The 26499-nt window shown below is 50.9% G+C and overlaps 1 protein-coding gene and 1 long non-coding RNA gene across 6 annotated transcripts in view; one reads left to right on the top strand and one right to left on the bottom strand.

Annotated features, from left to right (window-relative positions):
* LOC135324725 (zinc finger and BTB domain-containing protein 7C-like) overlaps positions 1-26499 on the top strand; it is a 182947-nt gene that overhangs the window by 146960 nt on the left and 9488 nt on the right. The window lies entirely within an intron of this gene.
* Positions 7405-16991, bottom strand: LOC135324834 (uncharacterized). Of its 3 annotated transcripts, none has more exons than XR_010386088.1 (4): positions 16876-16991; positions 12094-15552; positions 9467-10661; positions 7405-9328 (listed from the first exon to the last, which is right to left on the bottom strand). It is a non-coding gene; the product is annotated as an uncharacterized LOC135324834 (long non-coding RNA). The 3 variants fall into 3 exon arrangements; XR_010386089.1 differs by having other exon boundaries at positions 7405-10661; positions 12094-12766; positions 13437-15552; XR_010386087.1 differs by having other exon boundaries at positions 7405-10661.

Here is a 26499-nt window from a genome sequence, read left to right as displayed (position 1 = left end):
CCTGCCGGAGGGAAGCTCACTTGACTTACTGATGTCTCACTGAAAACATCACGAAGGGAGAACGGATAGGTTTTAGTCAGCCGTGGTTGAAAACAGAGGGTCTGCAGTTGGGCCTACTTGCATCCAGGTTGATTTTGGCCCCACCGTGGTTTTACTTGAAAGCCCCTTGTGCTCAGGGAGGTAACGCAGCTGGAAGGCAGGACTGACATGTTGCCTGGACAAATAGCTTTTATGTGAGATGCTGAGGCTGTTTTGCTCTGCCTGTGGGTGGAAATGGCGCAGAGCTTCTCCGCGCTAACAGAGGGAGAGCAAAGGTGAAGGTGCCCATGTCCCTGTCCACATGCAGGAGAAGGCTGTGTTGCACCGCAGAGGAAACGTGGCTTTTCCTCCAAGTCCATTGGCCTGGATTTCACCTTGGACCAAGAGTCTGCATCTCACTGGTGATGCACAAAGTGCTTGTGGGCAGGAGGAGCTTGCTAGACCCCCCGAACGCGTCTTTGGGCAGTGCAGCCCTAGTGCTGACACTGCACAGTCCCGTGCCTACAGCATCGCCCTCCATCTCCCACCAGCTTGTCTGGGCTAGGCTCTACCTCCAGCACTTTCTTTAAAATCAGCCTCCCGTCCTCTTCTGGCTATTTTCTGACAGTTGCTTAGCTGAGGGGACCAAATCCTTCGACGATGCCTTTCATCCCATCAACCTGCAAGTCGTCCAAAGCAAGGTGGTGCCCTGTTGTATCATCCCAAGTGCCAAGTGGTGCCAGAAAATCCTGGTGACTCCATGGGCTGCAGCAGCCATTGCAGCGTTTGTAGCTATGAGACTCGATGCTCAAGGCAGGAAGCCCCCGATCCAGCCAAGACCCGTGGTGGATTTAAGGCTAGAGCAGCAGTGATCACGGGCCCAGCTCTCTTTTAACAGCCAGTTGCAGCTCAAAATGCTGTTTCTGCCCCCCGCCTTGCAAAGCTCAGTGTGGAGTTCCCCTTTCCTTCACAGTGCAAGCAGGTTTGATTTAGTTTTCTGTACTAGTTTATTGGCCTCAAGTTAAAGAGGTGTGGGTAAAATTAGTAGGCTGAGAAAATGCAGGCCTTGGATGGGTTTATTTCCCCCTTTCCAAGGGCTGTTGAACTGAATAGCTACAACAAAATATTTGTAGGCAGATACTTAATTTGAAATCTGTGAGGAGCTCTGCTGAGTGCATGCTTTCGTGCACTCCAGCACGCCTGCTCACGGGCTTAAAGTTAAGCACGTGCATGAGCACTGGGTCGAACTGGGGGTTGGTGTGTGCCTCCTCCAAGAAGCGGCAAGGCAAATCCATGGTGTGGTTTCATATGGGAAAGCAGTGCTGGACCAGTTCATGGTGAGCTTTGGCCACTGGCTTTCTTGCCTTTCATCGTGATGGATGGTGTTGTGGAAAAGCGGTGAATGGAAAATATATGTCAAGGATAAAGAGTGATACTTAAAGGACAGGAATAAAGCCCTGCTTGTGTGAAGAGCCCAGATCTAGTCTGTGCTGTTTCAAATTAAGTTTTCGGTTTCCTAAAGGCAGCAGACAATGCTTCACTCAATTCTGTCCCCACTATCATTAAAACTCGAGTGTGTTGTCTGGATATAGTGTTTTGCCCTACCTTAAGAGCCCTAATCTTTTTAGGGCCATTTCTTGTAGCTCTCTGCAGACGCTCGAAAGCCTTCTCTGTGCTGGAGTGAAATACAATCCCTGTCTTCGGGAGCTTTACCTTCCCTTTGTCTTCCGCAAAGACGGGAGAAAAATAACCACTTAACAAATCTGCCGCGTCTGAATTTCCCCGTTTCCCCTTTGCAGCTATCATGTGCGGTGTGCTGCTTTCTCTCCGTGCCAGCCGCCTGTTGCAGGGAGATGGCAAGGAGCCTTTATTGTTTGCCGAACAATTCCGTGCAATTTGCCGCTCGCTATTTCTTTTGGGCTCCTTTAATCCTTTTCACTCGCTGCTGCTTATTTTTAGCTTGCTCGCTGTCTCCCTTCTTCCCAAACTGTTTATGTTTGGAAAAGCTCCGGTTTGCAGCCGGCGTTACCGTCGCGGTGAGCCTTCCTCCGTGCCCGCAGAGCCTTCCCGTCCCGCTCCGGCAGGTCGGGTGCCCGAGGCGAGGAGCTGCAGTTCCCAGCCTCACTGACTTTCCCTGTTTCTGTTTTTCCTTGGGAGCTGCCTGTACGCTGGCTGGGCTTCCGCAAGCCTGGGAAATCCACTTTCCCTTGGTGCCAAAAAAATCTTTTTGCTTTCATGCAGGGGAAAGTCCTGAGCCTGCTACCAGGTGAGCCGTGGGAAGCACGAGCAAAACCCCCAGGGCTGTTGTGAGGCCAAGCCCTGCCGTCCCTGCTCCTTTGGGTGATTTATTCTATCCTGGTTTCAGTGACAGTCATCTGAGCGGGTACCAGAACTCGGTAGCGACAGGCTCTGTGAATTGGGCCAACGCTCTTTGAGTAGCCTCCTGCTGCTCCTCAGCAAAGCTGGGCTTAGGGATGAGCCACCCAGGCATCGGACCCATGGGCAAGGACCATGAGCCCAGGCACGTGGTGGCACCCACACGTGAGGCCCAATGCCCACTGCCAGCGCCTCTCCGAGTTTCATGGTGCCTCTGGTTGTAGGATAAGACTCAGTCCTAGGCAGAGAGCCAGCTTGGGCTGATCATCTAGATAAGGTGGCGAATTGCGATTTGGAAGATCTAGCTTGAAATTTTGGCTCTGACGTGGGCTTCCTATGTGGCCTTGGGCAAATCACCGAGTATCTGTTCCTCATCTGTGCAAACGAGGTAATCTCTGTTTTCTCCCACTGTTTATTTTGGGCGCGAGCTTTTAGGGAGAGATTGCTCCTTCTCCTGCCTTGTTTATGCGGTTCCTCTACAGGGCGCGCGTCCTGCTCATAGCTCTTAGACACTGATGCAGTATAAATGGTTATTGCAGTTAGTAGTAGTAATAACAATAAAAATAATAATAAACCCTGCACCTTGCACAGTAAAAACCTAATCTCATCTGAAGATGCTTCAAACTATCATAGTCCAAACAGCGGTAGCACTGGATATTTTTATTGCACCACCTTTACACATGCTGTTATGGCTCTGCCTTGCTCCTGCTCTTCTGATCTATAGCTGGAGAATTCAAATCCTTCTCCCACCTGCAATCAGGAATCTGAGATTCGAGCAGGACTTTCTTATCTGTACAAATATTTCCCCATCTGCTCGCATTGACTTCCCCGAAGGCAAATAGCAACGTCCACGGCTCCCGTGTGTAACCCCGTTGTTCTGCACTATCCAAACCGTCCCTGCTGTGTCAGCCGGAAAGATGCAGTTCATTTCTCCCTGTAGGTCCCATCTCCTCCTTTGCTGGTATTGCAACAAGCATTCCTCCACGGGAACGCTGCCTGTGCCTTCAGAAGCCTTGGAGCCTCTGTGTTTCTGGCCTGAAGTCCTTCCCCGAGTCCAGCGGGCCTCCCGTTTCAGTAGTATCATCGTCGGCCTTGAACACGTTTCTGTGCAGTTCAGCAGCCCTCTGCGGTATTGCCTACATTGCCCACATGCAACTTTGCTAGCCCCTTCCTTTACACAAGCCCAAAGAGTATCAGCTCTGCCTTTCTCTAGGGGATACCTTGAGGTAGATTTGTCGTAATCTTCATCAGTCCTTGCCATTTTTTAATGAACAGGTGAGTTTATGTTGGAAAGGCAGCTCAACTTTCCTGACCCCAGAAATGCTTAAGAACAGATCTGGAAATACTCTTGTGTTAGGGTTCGGGTTTTTTTCTCCTTCTAAGATATGGTGATGGCTGGAGGTTCAACCCTGGAGCTGCATCTTTAATTACAGTTTTCATGAGCATCACTGCAATTGCACTGCGGTTTAGGGCAAGCCTGGGATCTCTGTTAACAGCCAACGGATCTTGCTGCCAGTATCTCAGAGTGGCAAAAAAGACTTCTTTCGCTATCTCTTAATAACAAACGGATTAGCTCGGTTGCCTTTCAGCGTCAAATAGGTTCTTGTTCCTGTTTCCTTGTAATAAGTGGTATTTTGTTTCCATCATTACTCAATAGTAAAATCTTTTCCAGCTGACTTTAGCAGAAGTGGATTTACAGCTATCAAAATAAACTTGGGCGTGATGAGATCTTGTCGTCTTAATATCAATAAAGAATCTTGCATGACTTGGTAGTTATAAAAATGTAATTAACAATTTAGATTTTTCCATCTTCTCTTTTTGCTTTTTTTAAGAAGGAAGTGATGGAAACTCAGAAGTCCATGCTGGAGCACCCCTTTGCACCTTAAAAAAATCACTGCTCTTGACTGCACCGCGGCTTCTTTCAGGGGTAGAAAATAACCACCGTTGGCCGTGATGGCGTAGATCTGCCCAAAGCGCTGTTCGTGTCAAGACACATCTTTGGGGCTTTTTCTAACACACGGAAAATGTCGACGTTTCCTGGTTGCAGAGACGGTATTTACTGATTCGTGCGCGAGGCTGGATGTTAATTGTCGTCGGAGATTCTGGGTGTGGGCGAATCATTGTATAATGCCCACGCCCTTCGGGTGGCTTAGGGTGCGGCGTCGCCTTTGCCTCACCGTGCAGTTTAAGATGTATTATTACCCAAAAGTAACACACCCTTCCGTGCTTCATTGTTTTCATTAGGGATCGCTCCGCACCAGCCCTCCGAGCACCTGGCAAATCTGCCGCCGGAGCTCGTAACTCCGGCCTGTCTCGGCTTTCCGTGTGGAAATCCCTGCGGAGCAGCTGGCTGCTAATACTTTGCGGTGGGAGCAAATCAATGCAGGAGCTTTATTCCGGGGGGAATAAGGGTGCTTTGGCATGTAGCCAAAGGCGTGCGGCACACTTGGAGACCACTGAAGACTTTGGCTGATTTTACATGGAAGGAGCTCAGATATTTCGGTGCTGAGTAGCGGTGTGAGATGGAGAGATGGGAAGCACCTGGGGGCAGGGGGAGCCTAGCCTTGCAGGTCCTCACTTCTTCCCAAAGCGAGTGTTTCTACTGGGAGGCAGCACGTAGGACTGAACGCGACAAGAGAAAATTACCCTTTCACCAAGGACTTGTAGGGTGAGCCATTTTGGGACTTCAGCTGGACTTGCCTTGTGCGAGGGCTTTCGGCTGGCTTCTTGCCCTTCAGTCGGGTTGCTGCAGCTGTGACCCCCAATTTGAGTGCCGTTCTGCACATTACCTAGCCTGCCTCAGTTTCCCAGCTCTCTGCAAAACGCGGCTAGTAAAAACTACCCAACAGCTCCTTCCACGTGGTGCAGGCTCGTGAAGGTGACCAGCTATAGCCAAATGTTTCTCCAAATGGAGGCTGTTCTTACAAACCGCTGAGGAAAGATCTGTCCTGTAGCTAGGCCTGAAGAGCCCGCTTACACGTCCCATTTGACCTTTCCTATAAGTACACCGGACTTCACTTCTTCTCCACCCTGGCAAAACCGTGGTGGCTCCTCTGCCATCTCCATCCAGCCAACCCTCACAAGCACGTCCGCAGTGCCAGCACCCCTCTTTCATCACCTTGAGGTCAGCGGTCCCTTCTCTGACCACCCAGCTCTTGTTCTACATAGCGTTTTGCCACTTTTTCTTGCCTGAAGTAGGGGGTTGTATTTAAATGAGACACATCCAAGGCAAACTCACAGAGAAGTCTCACCTTCCCTGTGCCACATGATTGAATAGGGGGGCAAAGATGCAACCCCCTTATTAGAGTAATATAATTTTCTATCTCAAATGGGAACCAGGGATGTTTTAATGATTGGGCTCATTAGATGGACTTTCCACTTAAAGTGTCTGTCTGGCAATTAAGGCTGAGAAAAGCATGACGGATGACCACACCTTCTGTGACTTAATGGGGAGTCTGAAGGCTGATCTTATTATCACACTGATACAGTCTGTGATAAAAAAGAATTTAAGATACTCTCCTGAGATTTATTTGCCCATTAGGAAGCTGCCAGGAGAAGGTGAAGAGAACTCATAAGGTCAAAGCTGAACAGAGTAAAGTACTAAATGCTTGGGACCCGGGCGAGCTGTCGGAGGGGATGGAGGACATGGTTTGTCTCTTTGCTCTGCTGCTGACCTCTTAGAGGGCCTTAGCCAAGTCACTTTGTTTCTGCTTTTTTTCCCCGTTGGGTTATAAACACCCCGGGGCTGGCCCTGCCGTGGTTTTAACACAATGCGGCAGCGCGCTCGCCTCCCCGGCGTTAATCATTGCCGCGCTTTCGCGCTGGGGTGAGACGTCCCGGGCACGGCGTCCTGTCCCTGGGCGTGCAGCCGTTCCGGGCGGAGGGTTTCCAAGCTGCACCTGGGCAGGAGCTGGCCCGGAGGGGGATTGCATCAGCCGAAACAGGAGCCGTGGGCCACTCCGGCTGCACATCCGCCTTGGCCGGCTCGCGGCCCCGGGAGGGTCTAGCGCGGGTGGCTCATCTTGCCCCGTCTACAAAGCGATCCCGGGAACAGTCTCGTTCCGGATGAATTATTACAGGCTTTGCCGCGCTGATAGTGAGTGATGTGTAACCATTGCAGTCCGAAGGATTAAAATAGACCCAAGGAGATGCTAACTTTAGCAGGGGAAGGGGAGGAGGCACCTTCACCCTTGTATTTTCAGGTGGATCTTTTCTGTTTTACTTTTAACAACAAATAACATTTACCCATTTTTACCATTTTTTGTTTCTGAATGTGCTTCTGCTCTTACCCACATAGTCTGAGAAACACGGATGCTTCCCAGCGTGACTGGAGAGGGATCTGCCAGTCCTTACATTGGAGGCATGGGGAAAAGTTCGGGTTGCGTGGAAGGAAGCTCCTGCAGTAGGAGGAAAATCTGAGCAGGGAGCAAGGAGCTGAAATTTAAAGCAAAGCGGCTCTTTTAGCAAAAGAGTATGGCAGAATTTCCGTTCTCCTCCAGAAACATCCTCGTGGGTCCTCAATGATTCCCCAACCAACTCTGCCCACTTTAAAATGTGACCCGCTGCAATATTTTACTTAAGCCTGGTGTTTAATGGCCTGGAACTTATTGTAGAGCTCACTATGCAGGCTTCAAACCTCCTGTTGGGTACCATTTTACTGACATTAGCTTGCCATAGCTTGTTGGTGATTTTAACAGTGCTGATGGGTTGAATGCCCCAGGACACAGGAGCAGACTCTTTTAGCTTTGTACTTAGCTTTAGCTTCTGTAAGTACAGTTGGGAGAGATAATTCAGCCAAATATGTTTTAGTACAAAGTGAAGATTTGACGACATAAACAATTCCATGAATTTGGGTCGGTTTTGTCATACTAATACAAAAATTGTGGGGAAGGAAAACATTTCATTTCAACGTTCTCGGAGCGAAACTCTGATTTTCATGTGCAGTGTGATTTGTTTGCTCCAACATTGCCTTTGTTTTTAATTAAATACAGTCTATGCCAGATGCCCAGAATTTATACAGAACATTTTATTTTGGGGCAAGCAAGAGTTTAAGCTAACTTGAAGTTATCTTTTACCATTTTGCAGTCCACGAACAAGAAATCCTGGTTGTGGTCCCGCTTGCACCCTCCCATTCACACGAAGCAGAAAAGCCTCCTCCGTGCTCAGCTCGCTTTGCGAGGGGGTAGCGCAGAATCCAGCCCCATCTAAGTGCATCGGGGAAGCAAAGAGTCTGAAGCTTCTCCCATCATTTCTCCACTTTGTCTTTGTTTTGTGCCAGATTGAGTGTTGGGAGTGCAAAAAAACCATATATTACTTAGATTTGTGTGAAAACTAAATAATTGAATATGAAGGCATTGGCTTTATGTCTTTTAAGGAATCCTTTTGAAGTTGACTCTTTTGACCTTCGAGGCCCTGCATAATTTTTCCTCTCCTCTCTCCTCCTCTTTGTTGTTCCTTACACTCCTGTAATCTTCTCTCCTGCCTGCTTCCTTCATCTCCTCCCACCCTGCTCCGTGACTCCATTTATCCGTGCCCCGTGTTTGAAGCGCTCGGTGGCTCATGTGGCAGGCAACTTCCTCCCCCTGCAATCCTTCTCCGAGCTTCTCTCTGCTGCGAGCCTTTCCTAACCCACCTTCAGCAGCTAGCGTTTTACCTGGGCTCTTCCTCTGTGTCTTTTCCTCATATTGGGAAATATTAAATTAGGGAACGTGATTTAATCCTCTCGCTGGTGCAATACCTTCACCCACAGCTTTCAGCTGGGGATGGGCTCTCTTCGTTCCCCAGTTGGACAGAAGTAAGACTCCACCTCTCTGGTACTGATAACCTGATAATTAATAACTGCGTGACTTTCCTGAACTGCATCCGTATAATACTAGGGCTCAAGAGCGGTTTGAGACTGCTTTGTCCTTCCTATCAAATCCCACTGTCATCTTCTCTATCGCTGGTCTCCATAGGGGTGGTCACTGTGGATGTATGTTTGTGCACCGTCCAGCACGCGGTAGGGTCCCAGCATCCCATCAGCACGCTCTAGCAGGACGGTAATAATCAGAGCCAAGAATATTTCAGTAAAGAGGTTTAAGGCAGTGAAAAGGATCATTTGGGTAATATATAAAAAGTGCTACAGAACTTCAGTTTTACCGGTTGAGGAAATTGCTTTCTCTGTGACTCTACCAATTACCACTGTGCGGTTTATCAGGAATCGTAGCCTCGCTGAGGTGGGTGGGAGGACTCAACTGACTTCAGTGGGACAAGTGGGCTTCTCCATAAGGAGTCAATTTAGGTCCAAATAAAGGATGTGTGTACATGCACATGCACACTGTTTCATGAAGATGTTTAGGTGTGAGAGTGCTGGCACTGCAGGGGAAGCACGACGCTGGCCCTGCATTTATCTGCGCAAAGAAAATTCTGCTTGTTTATTCCCCCTGGAAGGAGAAATACGGATTTGCTCCCAGTGCAGGTAAATGTCCGTAGTGATTTCACAAGGATCTGAATTCGTCCTGCAGCCAGCAAGTGAGCTGAGAAAGGGCAGCAGTGGTTGGTTTTATGAAGAACTGCTCTCCTTCCAGCTGCTCTCGCCAGGGTATAGAGTTCGTTTTTCCACTGACACATCTCTGACAAACACCCAAAGACTGTGTGGCGTGGGGAGCCAAGTGATTGTGTTGTCATGGCCTAAGACTAGTGAATGAAGAGCAAGATTTATATCGTGGCTGCTCAGAGTGCTGGAGAAAAATGGCCCAGAGCCATAAGTCATGCAGGCATGGTTGATACGGTCTTCAGTTTTTGCCAAGTGTGGGCTGGTTGGTGGCTTACACGAAATGGGCTGCATAGTCTTGGTCCAAGTCTTGGTGGGCATGATTCCACATCACAGAAACCAGCAGTACAGATGACACTTTTGCTGACAGTCTTAGGAGAAAGATGAGTTGCTGAATTGGCCCTGAAGTTAAAAAAAAAAAAGAAGAAGAAGAAGAGTTTTACAGCTGGAGAATAGCTTCCTTTGACCAGGGAAGAAAGAAGAGCAGATGACCCTGGAAAGCCCAGCACTTATACAGCTATGGTGCCATGTCTAATATACCCAGAAGCAGTTGATTCTACAGCAGTGTGGGAAGGGCTCTAGAGAGCTCTCTGGAGATGTAGCCTCAGGTGCAGACCCACTATGAGCTTGTGCTTGTATCGTTTCATCTCCTTTCTGCCTTGGTTCCCTACCTGCAAAACCAAAACATGGAGTCAGAGACTGGCTTTGGTTGGTGAGGACCTTTGGAGGCCTCTTGTTCAATCTTCCACCCAAAGCAGGACAAGTGCTAGGTCTGGCTCATGCCTTTGTATCAGTGAGTTTTGAGTATCTCCAAGGACAGAAAAAGCCCCTCTGGGTGCATGGTCCAATGTTTGACCAGCCGCATAGTAAAACATGTTTTTCTTACATATGATCAAAACATCCTTTGCTGCAACTTGCATCCGTAGCATCTTGCCCTCTCCACCTTCTCTATAGCTATTCCATAAGTAGTTGACTAAAGCAATTAAGTTCCCACCTTCACCTTCTCTCTTCTGGTCTGAACAAACTTCTCCTCTTACACTGTGTGCTCCAGCCCCCTAACCATCTTGCTATACCTCCAGGATGATAACGTTTGTCCTGTACTGGAGAGCCCCAGCTGGACACAGTCCTCCAGATCTCACCTCACAAGCGCTGAAGAGAGAGGAAGAATCATTTCCTTCAACCTCCTGGCAACACTTTTCCTAGTGCAGCTCAGTGTGTGTCCGGCCTTCTTCACTGCAAGGGCATACTGCTGACTCCTGTGCACCTTGTGGTCCACCAGCACCCCCAGGTCCTTCTCTGCAAGGCTGCTTTCTAGCCAAGAGGAGGTGATGCTTGCTTGCTTCATACAGAGGCGGCCAGGATGGGAAGTACCAGCGCAGCTCAGTTATCTTGGTACCACTAGAGATGAGGGGTAGACTGTGCTTGGAGGTGCAGGGTCTGGAGACTCAGATATGAGCTTGGACATGTGTGCTGCTGGCTACAGCTAGACCTGGCTCAACCTCACCTTTTGAAAGCATGAAGTCCATTAATGACAGAGGTGAGATGGTTATAGGAGCCAGATATTGCAGAAAGCCTAAGGATATACTGAAGCACCTTTTTTTGTCTCAGGATTGCTGTTGTTCGGAGAAGATGCAGCTCGTGTAGCTGCTGCTGTTGCTGATGAGGTACCTGCCCCACAAATATAAAAGGAAGATTTCTGTCTCCGCTGCTGCCCATCCATCACCTTTCACAAGCGCTAGAAGCAAAAGGAAGAATAAAAGGAATAACAAGAAAATAAAGAAACATTGTAGCTAGAAAGCTATCCTGTGCGTTTCACAATTCTATAAATTATACCCTTCCCTTCCCCTTTAATCGCCAGGCATATAAAATACGCTTGCAGCAGAATCATATTCTTCACATTAAAGTTTCAGAAGAGAAATACAGGTCCCATCTGCCTGTTTAGCAAAGCAGGGCAGTGCACGACCGTTTCTTTTTTTTTTCTCTCAAAATCTGCTTTATGGCAGGAGTTTTTTCTTTTAGGGGTGGCCATTCATTTCATTTTCTCATTTCAGCTTGCATTTTCACAAGCAGCCTTGTCTTTATTCTCTCACAGGGCCTTATCCAATGCCTTCAAACTCAAATACACCTTAAGAGCAGAGGCTTAACCTGCCCTAGATGAAGGTCAAGGAGAAGTCAAGGTCATTTAGGTCTTTAGCGGGGGTCCTAGAGGCGGGTTTCTGCTCTGGGGACAGGACAAACAGTGTCTGAACAGCAGTGGTTGGCAATAACAACTCTTAGAAATTAATAAACTGGATGGCACCAGGACTGTGGGGACACCCACCCTCTTCACTAGTCTGTGGCCTGTCGCGGGTTGTTGTTGAGACACGTAGAAATGGCTTGAATGATTATTTATAGCTCTGTGCCCTTAGAAATCCCTCCTCTCCTGCAGAAAGGACATGTCCCTCTTTTTTTTTACTGAAGAACCTCATTTTTATTCAGTGGCATTCAGAGCAGAACAAATTCAAAGGACCGGGACTGTATGGTTTTTTACTGTGCCTGGAGATTTACACGTGTGCTCCTGCTGCCGTTAAAGTTGCCCTGCTGTAAGTGTAAATCAGCCCGTGCTCTACTCGAGGCGTTACACATTTCCGAGAACTCGTGTGCAGCAGCAGGAAGGATACGCTGCAGATTTTGCACTGGCTCTTAGGGGCTGGATGGTGCTCGGTGAATAGGGCCACAGAGGGAGTTAGGTTCCCCCTCCTGATGGGTTCACCGTAGAAGAGGGTTTCTTTGCCACCTTTGGCAAGAAGCTGTTTGGTTTGATGTAGGTTCAAATTTTATTTTTAAGCATCATATGAGAAATGCAGTAGAGGAAACCACATTCTGTTCCTTAAAATAAATGGAAGAAAAGACAGTGCTGTAAAAATATTCTGTGATGCATATGCTTCGTGTGCATGCCATAAAGGAGCATGTACCTTGGCATACGCAGCACTGAGGAGCTCTGGAAGTTTAACTGCATGCAGATCTTTTCCTCTATAGGGTGCTTTTATACGACCTGGTGGAGCGCTTGGCCATATAAAGGGCTTTAGCATCTCTGGGTAAAATGCCAGCAACTTCATACTGAGCTCCAGTCCTGCAGGACCTCTGGAGGAGGAGGAGGTAGAAACCAAACCTAGCTGATGACCTACCCAAGCAAGCTTGTCGCCGAGGCCCTCAGCAGGTCCTCATGGAAGCCATGGAAGGACACTTCAAATCCCCCGTTTCACCATCTGTAGAAGCTGGTTTGCTTGCCCCTACCATCAACTGCAACTCATCGGTGGGTCAGCAGATGTGGCTGTCCACCTGGGCAAGGAGCACAGCCCTGCTCTTAGCCTCACACACACGTATACACGCGCCACTCACAAACATACTGTACACGCCCGGAGCACAATGAGCTTATAATTAAGTCACTTTTTCCCCAGCTGGAAGGGTTCTGCTCTAAACAAGGGTTTTCTCTAACCATAATTGCGCGGCACCGGGCAGAGCGCTGCAGTAACTCGGGTCTTTGTTCCGTGTGCAGCGAGCGAGTCCCGCTGCCTCGTCCTCAGGTATGCGAACAACGCGGACGCGACTCCCGCTGACCTGACACGAAGCTCGGGGCAGGGTTTGCAAACAGAGGCAGCGGTCAGAATGGGGCGTAAGTGCATTTTTAAACATTTTGAAGTGCCGACATGGAAAAGGGAAGTCCCGGCGTGCTGCAGCGCTGCCGTTTCATTCCAGCCCGTGGTCGTGGCGAGCGCTGGCGAACTGCTTTGAAGTGCAGTGTTGGCAAGCCGCTGGGTTCCTGCCCGTTCCTAGGACTGAATGAGGGGATATATGTGCCTAAAAAACACATAAAATGCAAGATGCAGCATTTAAGCTGATTTTGGGTGAATGTTTTCACTGACAAACAGGGAGAATAAATTAAAATGTTTTAAAGGTTATTTTGCTAATGTGATGCGTAAATAAAGCAGCATAATGTGTATTAGAAATGCCAGAGATGGGAGGCTAGATGGGTGGATGGAGAGATAGATCTTTCCAAATGTCTTATTTTATTGTAACCCTTTATCTAAGGAATTTTCCTCAGCTAGAGAGAATTCACGGTAAATACAATTAACGCAGGGACTGACATCTCTATGCTGTAAGAGGAAATGCAAAACAGAGACAGTGAAATGATGAGGACAGTGGGGTAAAATCCTGAGGCTTTCATGCCCAGGAGGAAGACTGTATCTTGGACTAGTACCGTGGATGCCATGTACTTTCTACACCCATGCAATATCCTTCTCCCGTGCACAGATACGTGGGGTTGTGTTAGGCACCTGCATTTCTTTTTGTGTAAGACAGCAAGAGTGAAGCAGCTGCTCAGCAAGACACCTTCTGTTTAGGAGCTGAGAGCCAAAGCATGTGTAGATATTGATATGTCACACTGCTCCACAAAAGTGGTCTGTAACATCTAATAGGTTTGCCTGGAAGATGTAGCACTTTATCTAAACTGGCTTAGTTATAGTTGTACCTTTCCCCGTAGGTAGATGCAATCAGAGCCTGCACAGATGTTGACTTACGCATCCAGCTGTGCCGATGGAAGATGATGCCATCCTACCTCTCTCCTGGAGGTTGCTGCCTCTGTAACTGTGCCCTGGAACAGCCCTCGAGGCAGATCAGCCAAGTTCACTTACCCAGCTGCCCACAGCGGTTGGAAGAAACCTGGCTGCTATTTTTTCCCAGCAGTTACAGGGATATTTGGAAGAACAGCCTCAAAGGCAGATCCAGTTACCTCTGGCCAGGTAGAGGATTTGGATTAATTTGCAGAACTGTCTCGCAGCCCATTTTAACTTCCTTGTCCTCAGCTGCACTGGTGTAAATCCAGGGTAGCATTGGTTAAATCGCTGGAGCAAATTTGCAGTTACACCAGGACAAATAAAAAACACTTTACCCGGTAAAGCCAGACAAAAGCATAAATTCCATCTGTTCAGCTCCAGCAGGCCAGATTCTGGCTGCAGTCAGTGCCCTTTAATTCAAAGCCTCTTTTGGACACCCCCTTTGAGTCCGGACGTTCGAGCAATCCCAACTTCCCCTGAAAATGTTTCCTTGTAAAGCCTTTGTGAACCAGTGCATGTATTTCTGTTATGGTTATCATACATGTAATTTAATCTGACATTGTAATGACAGCATGGTGAGTTCAAAATGCAGCAGTAAATATAGTCGTTAGGGGAAGAAAAATCCCAGCCCATCATCCCGAAAGGCTCTTCACGTCATGGGAGGGATGTAGACGGAATCCAAACACCATAAGCATTTCTGGGTTCCAGTTGGAAACTGCCTGGAGTTCAGGATCAGCCAAAACAAACACGCAAGCCTGTCTCTCTTTACGCGGCGGGGCCGCCTTTTCTCCTTTTTTCCTCTCCTTTTTTTCTTTCTGAAGGGTCACCTCTGAAAGCCCCAAGAGGAGAGAGGCTGAGGTTTTCTCCCAGCTTGCTTGTGCTGTTTCTTGCCCAGCGGTGTGAAGCACCCGTGATCCTGCTCTCGTTTGCGGCTGAGGTCTGAATCCTGACTTGAGCCCTGATTATTTTTGTATGCTGCTGGTTTGCAATACTATATTTAAGGGTCATTTGCCAATTCCATTATAAGCCTCATTTACAAGTCAGCTGTTTTAAATCGAATCAGACTGTAAGTTGGCGTATGCTTGGAGTCAGCTGGGTGTAGGATTTGCCTTGCTTGGGGGGGCCAATCCTGCAAGCCCCGTGCTTGCTTGCAGAGGCGTTAGTTGAGAAATTACTGCTAACGATTGTCAATTTGTTCCATGTATTTGGGCTGAAAGATCTGAGCTGTAGATATTTTTCTTCTGCTTCTTCCAGGTTAATTTTGGGGGATAGTTCAGATGTTTCGTCTGTTGGCCTTCAACAGCTTTGGCTTTATCTACCAAGCTGGACGTGGGTAGGCCCCACTGAGTGTCCCCAACTGCTCAGGCAAGTAAAGCTTTGCAGGATCAGGTGCTGATCTGACCATTTAGCTGCTTTCCAGCTTTCTAGCAGGTCGGTAGAGAAAGCGGTGGCCTCGCTCACAGAAGGAGTTGAGATACAAATGAGATCAGAATCTGACCCATGATCTTTAGCTAAATTGCTCTGTAACCTTGAGAGATGGATTAAATTGTCCCCTGAAGAGAGGGAGTTGCCGCTGGATATTCAGTGCTTTGGCCACACTGTCAGGTTACACTCATATATTACCTGTGGTCTTCAGAGAGCTCATTAGGCGGTTGGTTTACATGCAAAAAGTCTAGATGAAAGATCCCTTTTCCCCAACTGTCCTCTGCAGAAGTCTGTCAGTATTTCCTCTAGAAACATCCAGTTCAGGGGTTAGAAAAATGATTTGCCTCAGTGGAGTTTCAGCACGGTCAGGAAGTGTGATTCAGGGAAGTGTTGCTTCGCAGAAAAATGATACTTCTCCTCGGGTCGGAGAAGGATGGGGAGACGTGCCATTCGCCCGTTCTGACTAATGCCCGTCTGCAGTGGAGTTGGGCTGTCTGTGACTGGGAGGAGATGGGTAAAAACCGGCTGGATTTGGTCCGATAGATGTTCTATCCTCTTTGTCTTGGGCTTTTTCATTGGCTTCATAAGCATGTTGCTTCTGGAAAGCTGATTAAACAAGATAGCAAGGTTTAGTCAGTGGGTTGGGGAGCCTAAAGTAGTTAGAAAGAAATGCGAAGGGAAGTCCTGTTTGCAAACATCCCAGTACTTGGAAGTAGGTTGTTATTTTATGGTGTAACTCAGAGTCCATCTCACTCGCTGTCAGGTCAGCTCAGAAGTCCTCTAGCTAACCCCAGCGCCGTAATAAAATGTTCCCAGGGTTTGAGGACATTCAGATCAGGGTGCTAAGCTTGGGGCTTTGGTCCATCTGCGGTGTTTGGGATGGACATCATTGGTGCTCCACCTTTCTGGCCTTTCCACGGTCAGGATGGGGGGAAAAGCTCCAGTTCTCATCCAGGATGTTCACCCACCCTTTGACAGCTCCCAGACACATCGACAAAGCTAAGGCCGCATTAAGAAAAAAAAAATCATGCTTAATGCTTAAGTTAGATGCTGTGTTTTAGTTATCAACTAGGACTAGGAGTTGTGAACACAGGCTCAATGTAGACAGCCAGCTGGCGATGGTGGCGGGGCCTTGCCTGCATAGCTGCCAGAGAAGAAGCTGCCCTGAAGAAGCACCTTGTGTGAACGCTGTGTCCACATCGGAGCTATTCTGGACTAGCTGTAGCAGGAGAACTTGTGTGCTTAGAGCTCGGGGACTTAAATGGCAATTAAAAACAAAGGAGGCTGCAAAAGGATCTTAAGGGAGCCAGGCAGAAATACAAGGTTTCTGGTGACACCGGAGGAAAATACTCCAACCTGAGGTTACGCTGAGCTCCACTCTGACCGTGAGCCTAAAGACAGCGCTACATAAGCCACGCGGGGCAGGGCAGGAGGTGAGCACTGATGTTGGTCTTGCATTGTGGAGCTTGGTCCAAAGAGATCCAGATTTTGTAGAGGGGGGAAATAGGGCTGAAATCCAACACTTTGGTACCAGTCCCTGAAGCTGCCCTGTGTGAGACAGAGTGAGGCTCCTGTTATTCTGGGAAAGTCAGTGCAAAAATATATATATAAATATAAAATACGGGTGATGTGAGGAGGCTGCAGCGGACAAGTCTCATGCCGTGTACCAGGAATCGGGTCTCCTCCTGGAAGGACGTCTGGGAAGGATGTAGCGGGGAGAAAAAGGGAGCAGGAGGAGAAGCAAAGAGCAAAACCTTCCCAAAGGCAGGCGGGTCTGTCCGATCGCCGTGCCGAGGGCGGCCGGGATGGGGCGGCGCACGGGGAGCCGCGGGGAAGGGAAGCTCTGCCGGGATGAACGCTGCCGGGGCAGGGGTGGAGCGCGGCCTCGGCGCACCGCCGCGCTGGGGCTTTTGCGGAGCCTGTCCGTACCTGCTCGGAAGCGGAGGTGAAGCCTGCTCAAACACTGCGCCGCCTTCTCCTCGCGTTGTTTCCCGGCCCCACGCCCAGCACCAAAATAGAGATAACCCCCCTTCCCCGCCCTGCCCGCAGTGACTCAGGCTGGCGGCCGCGAGCAGGCACCGCGGCGCACGCACATCTGGAGCTCATTTAGCACGCGAGCGCTCTGACCCTCTTCTTCTCACTCCCGGAGACCTTCCTTCAGCGTCTCTCTCCCCAGGGGAGGAGGACGAGGCTGTGGGGGGCACGGAGGAGAGGGGCAGGTCGGGGCCGGCACGTCCCTGTCCCCGCTTTTCCGCGGCACCCGGCGTCTCCGGCGCCGTGTCTTCGCGGAGGCGGCTGCCAGGCTTGCCCGGCTCCGCGTCCAAGCCGCTCGCAATCCCGTCCACTCGGGAGGGACGCGCGCCAAACCAGTTTTCCATGGTTAAACTGGGCACATTTTCCGTCGTGGTTTTTTTTTTCTCTCTCTCTCTCTCGTCAGGAAGCAAACCCACCCAGTGTGCACGCCGCTCAATAGGAGACTTTTTTTTTTTTTTAATGTCTTTTCCTCTTTCTGGCTCCGAGGAGAAGCGGAGGGAGAGGGAGTGAAGGGGCTTGCAGGGCAGGGCGCTCTGGAGAGCCCAGGCCAGCTCCAAATGCAAGGAAATGGCTTTTTGCTGTTTTTAAGGCCATACTGGAAGGGGATACCCATCACCGAAGGGCTCCGAGGGTTGCACATGCAACCGGTGGCCCGTCCGTGGGATGACCAAAGAGGTGGCAGAAGCTGGGCAGCCGGTGGCCACGGTGAAGGTGGCGTTTGGGGACATCAGTCCCCGGCGCTGGCAGCAGGGCCGTGTCCTCGCTGCAGCCGTGCTACTGGGGCAGAGCCCCAGCGAGGGTTGGCAGCCGCCTTCCTGGCACGGCTGTGGCACCACCGGGTACGGTGGGGTTTGGTGATCCGGGTGCTGGTGTCACCATCAGAAACGGGTGGCTCTGTGGCGGGGGCCGGGGGGCCATGAGCCGTTGGGTAGAAGGACTGGGAGTGAGTGTGGAGCAAACACATGTGCAGAAATATCTCCCACACCTCCACGTGCCTCATGGACCTTCACCCAGGCCTGGCTGGAGATGCTGGAGGAACCCAAGGGGATGGCTGCACTCATCCTCAGGCAGGTCAGCTCCGGTGCAAGGGCATCTCTGGTGAACTGCCTGGGGATTTTCCGCTTGCTTTCTTTTCCTTTTTTCTTTCTTTTCTTTTTTTCTCATTGCAGAACAGCGCGTGGGAGGGAGCATGCGTCACTCAAAGCATGAGTGAGTTTCCATGAAAGTGGAGCGGTTGTAAAGCATGAATGTAAACTCGGTCACGTTGTGTTAGACATGCTCCTCCTCCCGCAGGATTTATATACACCTACAAACACACGCATATAGTGTGTACGTGTATTTTTATATATATGTAGATGTAGATAGGCACACAGTCAGCACAGGAAGTGGAAATATTCAGACACCAGGGTAATTTCCCGCGTCACTAACACCCCATTTTAAAGTGCCCAAAACACCAGAGTTGGGCCAGGAGAGCATCAGGGCCAGCACAAAACGTCTTGTAGATAGGTATTGTCGAGCGTTTCTGCTGGTGACCTGCTCTGGCCCTACTGCCTTGCCCCAAGAGGACCGTGGTCCCGGCTCTGGCTCTGAGCACGTTCCCCGTGGAGCAGCGACGCTGCAGAGCCGTTCGGGATTGATCCCACTTGTCCTTCCGCTTTCGTTACCCCCACGCGAGTCCAGCCCCCAGCTCGTCACCTCCAGCGAGCTGCTCGGCTCGTGCATGGGGGCACGAGGCTAGAGGGACGGGCTGCGGGGCCGTAGTGAAAAGCTGTGATTGAGCGTGATCACCTCCTAAAGCCCCTTCCCGCAGTACCTGCCTGCAATTAGTTAATTTGTCCCTGCCTTGCGAGTAGACGCAGCCCCAGAAGCACCATCTGGAGCCGGGCTGTGCCTTCGATGTAGCTCCGCTAGTTGTTTGTGTTGATTTGCCTGCTCGGATCATTTATCACAGGGGTCCCCCCTGGCCAAAACCTGCTCAGCACATCAGATGTGCCTCCAAACTTGGCCTTCGGACTGCGTCGGGCTGCTGCCCAGAAGTGACCCGGAGCTACTGACTTGGGAGATTTGTGTAAACTCCGAAATTAGGAAGCACGCTGGGTAATTTAAAGAAGCCGGAAAGAAGGAACCGAAGTGAAAACATGGCCCTTCAATTACAGGAGGCTTTGGGCTGGGCTCTGCCCTTGCCCGAGCTCCTGTTTGTGTTCATCTGAGGCCTGAGAGAAGGGTTCAGGGGATTTGGAGAGCCGCGGGGTTGGTGCCGGTGGTGTGACGGCACCTCCAGGTTAATCCCGCAGCACGTAGAGTCCCCGAGTGGCAGGTTACCGCGGGGCTTGCCCAGACCCTGGGTGTCCTTCTGCCAAACTTTGTACCGCGGTCTGGACCGGTGTTACAAAACCCCGTTGGGGCTGGGCCGGGGTGCGAGACCTTGGTGGAGATGATGGAGATGCCGAGGAAGCCCCTTGGCTGCCAACGTGATGAGAGGGGAGGCGCGAAAGACTTTTGGGAGCTTGACCTGTTAATCATCGCGTAGCGATGGAGGAGCTGACAGGAGCAAAAAGCTGATGGAAGGATCGATGCCAATAAAAACAAGGAGAAATCTGCTACCTTGTTAGAAGTGCATGGCCTTTACTTAAATATGCCATGGGCTAGGGCTTGGGTCCAGGCAGTCCCGGAGCAGCGGCAAATTCCCATTCCAGCCCGCAGGATCTGAGCGCGTTCAGCGCACTGCAAGCCAGACCAGATCCTCTCGGGGGGGAGGATTTGGTTCCTAATTTGCAGTTTCTCCAGATTGTATCTGAACCTAAACAAGGCTGTTCAGAGCAGGGTGTCTGGTGCAGGCTCTCCTCAGCTCGAGCTGACCTGCAGGGATAGATTTGTTCGGAGATGCATAATATTTGCTGCACTTTATAACTAGCCTTTAAAAATGCCGGGAGATGAATTTGCCAAGGGCCCGGCAGACGCTCGCGTTTCCACACCTCGCTGAGTGAATGAGTGGCATGCGTAAGCGCTGCTTGTCTTCTTAAATAGTCCTCGCGGTGCTTCCGAGGTGATGCCGCACTAGCAAAAGATGTAGCAGAGCTCCAATATTGATGTGCCTCAGGTCCGCTTGGCAGGCAAAATATTTGTATGGATTTCATAAACTGGAAGGAATTGCTGTCACTCGGAGGAAAAAGTGGTTGTGTGTCGTTGTGTGGGTGGGAGATGCAAGGTGTAGACCCACCACGTGCACGTGGGGTCAGCGGGCACTAAAGGAGGGAGTCTCTGTGCTGGTGCCCAGCTTGGCTTTCGGGATGGACGATCAGAGTCTGCCTCTCTGTGTCACCTTTCCAAATGAAAAAGGGAATTTCCTGTCCCACCGGACACTGGGGATTAGCGGACAAGGTGGGGCGGTTGTCCACCCTGCTCTGAAGGTGGCTCTCTGCCTTTGATTTTGGATTGCGTGGTGAGACTTGGGGTGAACATGTCCTTCCGATGGCCTGCTTATCGGAAACTAGTGGTGCCAGACCAAAACAACCCAGTTTTGTATAGAAAGTGTAAATAGATATTGTTCACATGGGCTCGACCTGCCAGCCGGATTATAGATGTGGTTAACTTGACCTTCTTGGCATCCTTCCTCGGCAGGCATCGCTTTGGAAACCTTGCCTACCTTGTCTGGATCTGAGCAAAATCCAGGAATTCTGTTGTTTTTTTTTTATTGGCCTCAGTCGTTGGGCGGATGAGCTTGCTACGTAGCACTTAGCAAACAAACACCCCCACCTTTCCCACCTCCATCTCCAGCTCCCTCAGCATGACCAGTCCCAAGGGAAAGGCTGGTCTCAGCTATCAGAGCCTCCGGACGGTGCCCAGCCCGTTAATAAAACTCCGATGCTCTTGCTGGCAGGTTGGTCCCCTCCCGCTGCATCCTTGGGCCTGCAGTCAATCAGCTCCTTTAAAAAAAAACAAAAACCCCTGATTATTTCCTTGCAAGGGAGGCGGTGGTTTGTGTCACTGCGTTTTCCTCCTCGGCTCGGCCGTAGCGCGGGGAAGCGACTGAAAAGCGAGGAGAGCTCGCGGCCCCACCTTCCCGCCGGAGGGGAGAAACGCTGGGTACTAGGGTGGGTGGTTTAATAACACGTTCCTCTGGAGACAAGGTGTTCAGAGGGGAGGTGCGCTTAAGGAAATATTTGCCTTTTTGCTTTTTAATTCTGCTTTTTTTTTTTTTTTAATAAAAGGAAAAAGAATCCCTCCACCCGCCTTTCCGAATGGGCTTTTGCAGATCCCCAGATCTGCAAAAAATCAGTCAAGCGATGGGGCAGCTGGGCCATTTCAGCTCTGGACCGGTGTCGTCTGGGGGGGGGAAACGCGGGTGGCTCCGTGCGGGACCACGTGCATCCCCTGCCCCTCCTCGGGCACGCACGACATGGGCACTCGTTGCGCTTGTACCTCCAAGGAGGAGGAAAACAAGCTTTATTCTCCTTAGTGCTGCCCCATAAGCAGTATCTATCACGAGGGGCACGATGCAAGCCCTGTTTTTCAGCTGGCAAGGAGAAAGTGCAAGGCTCGCTCGAGGGCGCAGGGCAGCCGGCGGAGGAGCTAGGAACCGAGCCGCAGCATCCCGATTCCCACGGAATAACAACCAGACCGGGGCACGGCTAGTAATCCGCAGAAGGAGCAGGAGTTACGAATCCCCGGTCAGTGAATCCCCTGGAAAGGAGCTGTTACGCTCTGACAGATTAGGGCAATCTCACGTGCACGTCTTAATTGCCTCATTACTCCGAGGCACAAATAAACCTGGAAAAAAAAGACAAAAAAGCATGCATTTACGGGCTGAGTGATGCAGAGGCAGCTCTACGTGGTGGCGGAGGGCGAGCAGGGACCCGGCACCCAGGTTTCGATGCACCTGGCCGAGGTGGCTGGGGGAAGGGAGGAATCCCAGGCACCGTTTGCTTTGCCTGGAAATGTCATTTTGACGCTCGGTGGCAGGCAGCGCTCAGCCGCAGCCTTAGGCTCTTTTCCCCGCCGCGCTGCCTGCAGAATGAGCGGCGACGCGGGGGGCAGCGACCGCGGCCGCGGTCCTCCCCAGCTCCCGCTTTCGCCGCGGCAGGACACGCTCCCGAGGAGCGCCGGACACACACCGACAGCACTCCTGAAAAGAAATGCAGTTAGAAGCAAGCACCTTTGCAGCCCAGGGGAGATTTATAGCAAAGGGGAGGCCAGGCAGCATGCATTTAGGAGGAAACGCTGGGAGAATCCCCATGCAAATAAAATGCTGGGTGTTATAATGAGGGTGCTGCGTGCCAGCATGCAATTAAAGCCCCAAATTGCCAGCTCCCAGCTAAGAGCCAGGGTGTGAGCAGTTTTAAGCACTGTGTATTTACAGGAACAGCGTTAGGGATAGGCGACCTGTGCTGGGAAAAGGCAAGTGGTGCTGCAGGTCACGGCATCTTTCTGCTGGAGCGGCCGCATCTCTCCCTCCACCAGCGGACGCTCTCTGGACCCCTCTCCTCCCATTTAAAGGCGAGGGTGGCAAAGAGCAGCGGTGCCGAGCAGCCTTGTTCAGCGGCGGCGGGTTTATTCCTCCGTAATGGACCTGCGTCCTTCAGCTGGAGACGTCTGGCCTGGAAGAAGACAGGTCACAGGTCTCCTGGTCCCGCCTTTGGCACCATCTTGGTGGAAACGTGCAGGGCCCTGGCTCACCTCTGGGACTGGCACATCTTGTCCCGGCTCCTCTGGGAGCCAAAGGAGCTGGTGAACATTAGAGCTGCGGCAATCTTCTGTTTCCACTCGTAATATAGATATATGCAACATTAGTTGAATGTATATATCTTAATGCATTGTATTTAGCATAATTCTGTTTTTTACTTATCAGAATACTGCTCCTTGGCTTTGCCACCTCCTTCTTGCGGAGCCCTTCTTTTCCAAGCACGTCTTTCGACGCAAGAAGCTAAGCGCTCTCCTAAATGCAGTGTTTCCAGATGCCATTTGCAGCCGAGTCGGAGCATGGCTATTTTAGGTGCCCTCCGCCCTTTCCCCCCGGTTTATTTTAACAGCGCTGTCATTTTCTATTATAAAGAGGGAATTCGCGTTGAGCTCGGCGCAGGCAGTCCTGCCGTCCTCGCGCGCGCGCGCGCGCTCGGCTTTCTTCGCGGGGGTGACATTCGTCATCTGGCAGAAGGGCTGAGGTTGCGGATGCTATTTCGGTGCCGGTTATTCTTGCGGACCCCACCCTGGGGTTGGTGGCGGGGCGGGGGGGAACGACAACGCGGGAGGAGGGAGAGGAGGGGAGGTGGAGGAAGGAAAACAGCAGCCGCAGCGCGTTCGCGGCCCGTGGCCGTCGCTCGCCAGCCTCCCCGGGGGCATGGGAATCGTAAGGTCATTTCTCAGGCTTGGTGCCCCGCGTGGCGGCACGGCGCTTCGGAGCTGTCAAACCGCCCCGCGAGTAAAAAATGCCCTTTCTGCAAAGCTGTGCAAATGGATTGCCTCCGTTGTTTCTCCCTCTTTTCTTTTTTTTTTTTTTCCCCACCACATTTAAATTACATGAATCACCTTCAATTTTGCCACCATCCTGTAAAGTTATTGGCTTCCCTAAGTGCTTCGGTTAACAGAAGCACATCCCGGGAGAACCAGAATGGGAAGATAAAAGAAAATGAGTCCATTTCCACCAAAGGGAGCTGTACATCATTTTCGGCACAACAGCTGTCCTTTCTGTTCCCTGCTAAATTGGGGGGTTTATAATCACATACCTCCCTCTCCTCTAATTCCGTTTTTCTTCCTCTCTTGCGGCTGTTGCATGAGCGATCCACAAATCAGGGAGACCTGAGCTGAGTGTCCAGGAGAAATAATGAAACCCTCTGTAATGAGACCTGAGGAATGCGGAGCGATCTGATACTCTGCTCTTCTGATCTTTTGCATTTATGCTGATCCGGCAAGAATAGGTCGAGATTCCTATGAATATAACATTTCCTGAACATTGATGTTCTTTCAAAACAAAAATTATGAAAGAGTAAAAAATAAATGCAGCCATGGGAATTTAGTTGCACATACTTCTTATTAGGATACAAAGCCCGAAAAAGGAAGTTGTCTCTTCCTCCCCTGCTTAGGGCCTGGTTTATTATCTTCCACTCAACTTGGATAACGCTTCGGATTTACTGTCATTTATCAGTGATATTAAAGGAAGATTTTCTATGGAGCCTGTAGGGTTGTTAGAAAAGCATAGCTAGTTAACATGGTTAAGCACAGCACACTGTAATGAATCAATTTGTTTCAGACAACAGGCATAATTACTTTGCAGATAATGTGCACACCAGGGGATGCAGGGCTGGGATCTTTGTTCCTGAGCTGAAAACGCAGGCATCAGGAGCTAAAAGAGGGACTTGGGGGGGTGTTAGCAGCATTTTCTCGTTCGGGCTGGCTAGTTGGGAAGAGTATCACAAGTGCACACACCCACAGGCACAAATAGCCCCGCTCTGTCTCTGCACATCAACCCACGCTTGTGGTCTTCAGCTGGAAGTTGGCCAAGCCCTATCTAAAGCTTTCTGGTATCTCTGGGAGAAGCTTTGCAGAAAGGTGTGAGCTGCTGGGGTGCAGGAGGTCAGGTTGGGTCGTGCCCTCTGGAATTAGCTGCAGCAGCTCCGGAAAGCAGAAGATACCTCACCTGGGTTTCGTCCTGTCAAAACATGCTGTAGGGTCCTTCCCCCCACCGCCCCTCAGCTTCTCTAGGTGAGGAGCAGGTGCGATGGGAGCTGTTGTTAGCGCTGGCACGTGCCGTAAATCCTCAATTCTTTGGGCCGTGGCTGGCCCAAAGCATCGTGGGCTGAGATGGGGCTTCCCGCAGCGCCCCGATGGCAGCAAAGGTCTCCCTAGGAGAAGGACAGCAGTGAGGGGCTCTCAGCCACCTGGCCCCAGCGTTGCGCTCCCCTGGCTGATACTCATCCCACTTAGCCTCCAAGTGAGGCCGGAGGACTTGCTTGCTGAGATTTGGGCCTCGGCGCTGAGCAGCCTCCCCGGCCCGGAGGTGCCCCTCGGGCAGCTGCTCTGTGCTCTGCTCCCGTGGCACCGTTTTCCCAAGGCCTTCGCCTGCCTGCTCCCACGCAGTAACGGCTCCGCAGCGCTGATTAGGTGCAGAGCAGATAACCGCAAGGTCTCGGCTTCTTACTGACCCTGTGGAGGCAGGAGGAGAAGGCAACCACATTCCCCTTCTCACGGGAACACTTGCCGGAGAGCCCAGGGCCCAGCGGCTCCCCAGGCGGGGGGATGCATCCCAGGAGAGATGCAGATAGGGTGGGATGGGAAGCTTCACATCGGCACATGACGGCATTCAGCCCCGAGAAAGGACTAGGGGTAGGGCAGAAGTTTTACTTAGGCATAGACTGGCTTTTTCGGAGAAAACACTCAGCTGTGAAGTAGCTGCTACCTGCAGCAGGGCCGTGAGCTGGAGCTCTTGGAGGTGACACGGCATTAACGTGCTCTCTGTGTCATGGGGGTTTCCAAAGGGTTCGTGTAGTCAAAGCTATTCAGGCTGTTTGATATATTCTGCGTGTGACAGGACTAATGTGTTCCTAGCCTGCTGGAGGAAGTCCCTCTCCTTTCCTGGGATTTCTCATGTGGAAGGACTGCTGGAGCCGTTTGAAAGAGGAAACATCTTACAGATTAAAAAAATGGCAAAAATAAGGTTTTCCTTTTGGGTGTGGGCTTTTCGCTTCCGAATTACGCTTTGCAGCTGGAGCTGCTCTGGCAGGGGAAGGTTTCTGCCAGGCACATGGGGCATTTGATAACACACTAACATGTCTGAACAGAATCAGGACCAGAGCAAGCTCAGCTCGTTGGTGGAGTTAACAGGCACCCATGTGCCCCTGGCCAGGCCCTTGCTCAGCAGTTGAGTGCTTGGTTGTCTTTCTCTGTTTGTCTACCCAGTTTGCCTCCCCCATTCCCAGACCCCTCAGCAAGACATCCTTGTGCAAGTGTCCACATGGGGCAGCTGCCAGGCATGTGTCGAGCAGGGGACACAGAACTGGAGACCTGCTGGCCTGTAAGGACCACTCTCCTGCTGCAGCAGCCATGTCCCTCCTAGGTTGGGAAGTCCAGTTGTACCAGTCACTAGAACAACTACGTAGCTCGAAGGACACTGCCTGGCTAGTCTTGTTTAAGTGGTGTAAGTGCTGGTGCTAAGCAATGGGAAGCAGTGCAACGTCACCCTTTCCCCAGATAGCCCCCAACGTGGCAAATTCCACATGCGCCTACATGGTGTTGGCGCTGGGGGGATGTGGAAGAGGCATCATGGGGAGGAAATCATAGCACAAGATTCCTGGGGGCAGGATGTGAAAGAGCAGAGGGAGTACTGGCAAGGGACGGGCTGAGAACACAGGAGAGAAGGAAGGAAGCAAAGAAGGAGACTTGAAGGGACATAGAGGAAAGCAGAGGTTAAATCACAAAGGACGTGGAAGGAGGTAAAGGTGACATGGAGATATAACGCACTGGGGCCGTGGAAGCAGAGGGTGATTACAGAAATGGAAGTGGTGCAGTGGAGAGAAGAACACTGCA

Source organism: Dromaius novaehollandiae, chromosome Z (assembly GCF_036370855.1).
Source record: "Dromaius novaehollandiae isolate bDroNov1 chromosome Z, bDroNov1.hap1, whole genome shotgun sequence".
NCBI classification, from domain to species: Eukaryota; Metazoa; Chordata; class Aves; order Casuariiformes; family Dromaiidae; genus Dromaius; species Dromaius novaehollandiae.
This window is presented reverse-complemented; position numbering and strand designations above follow the sequence as displayed.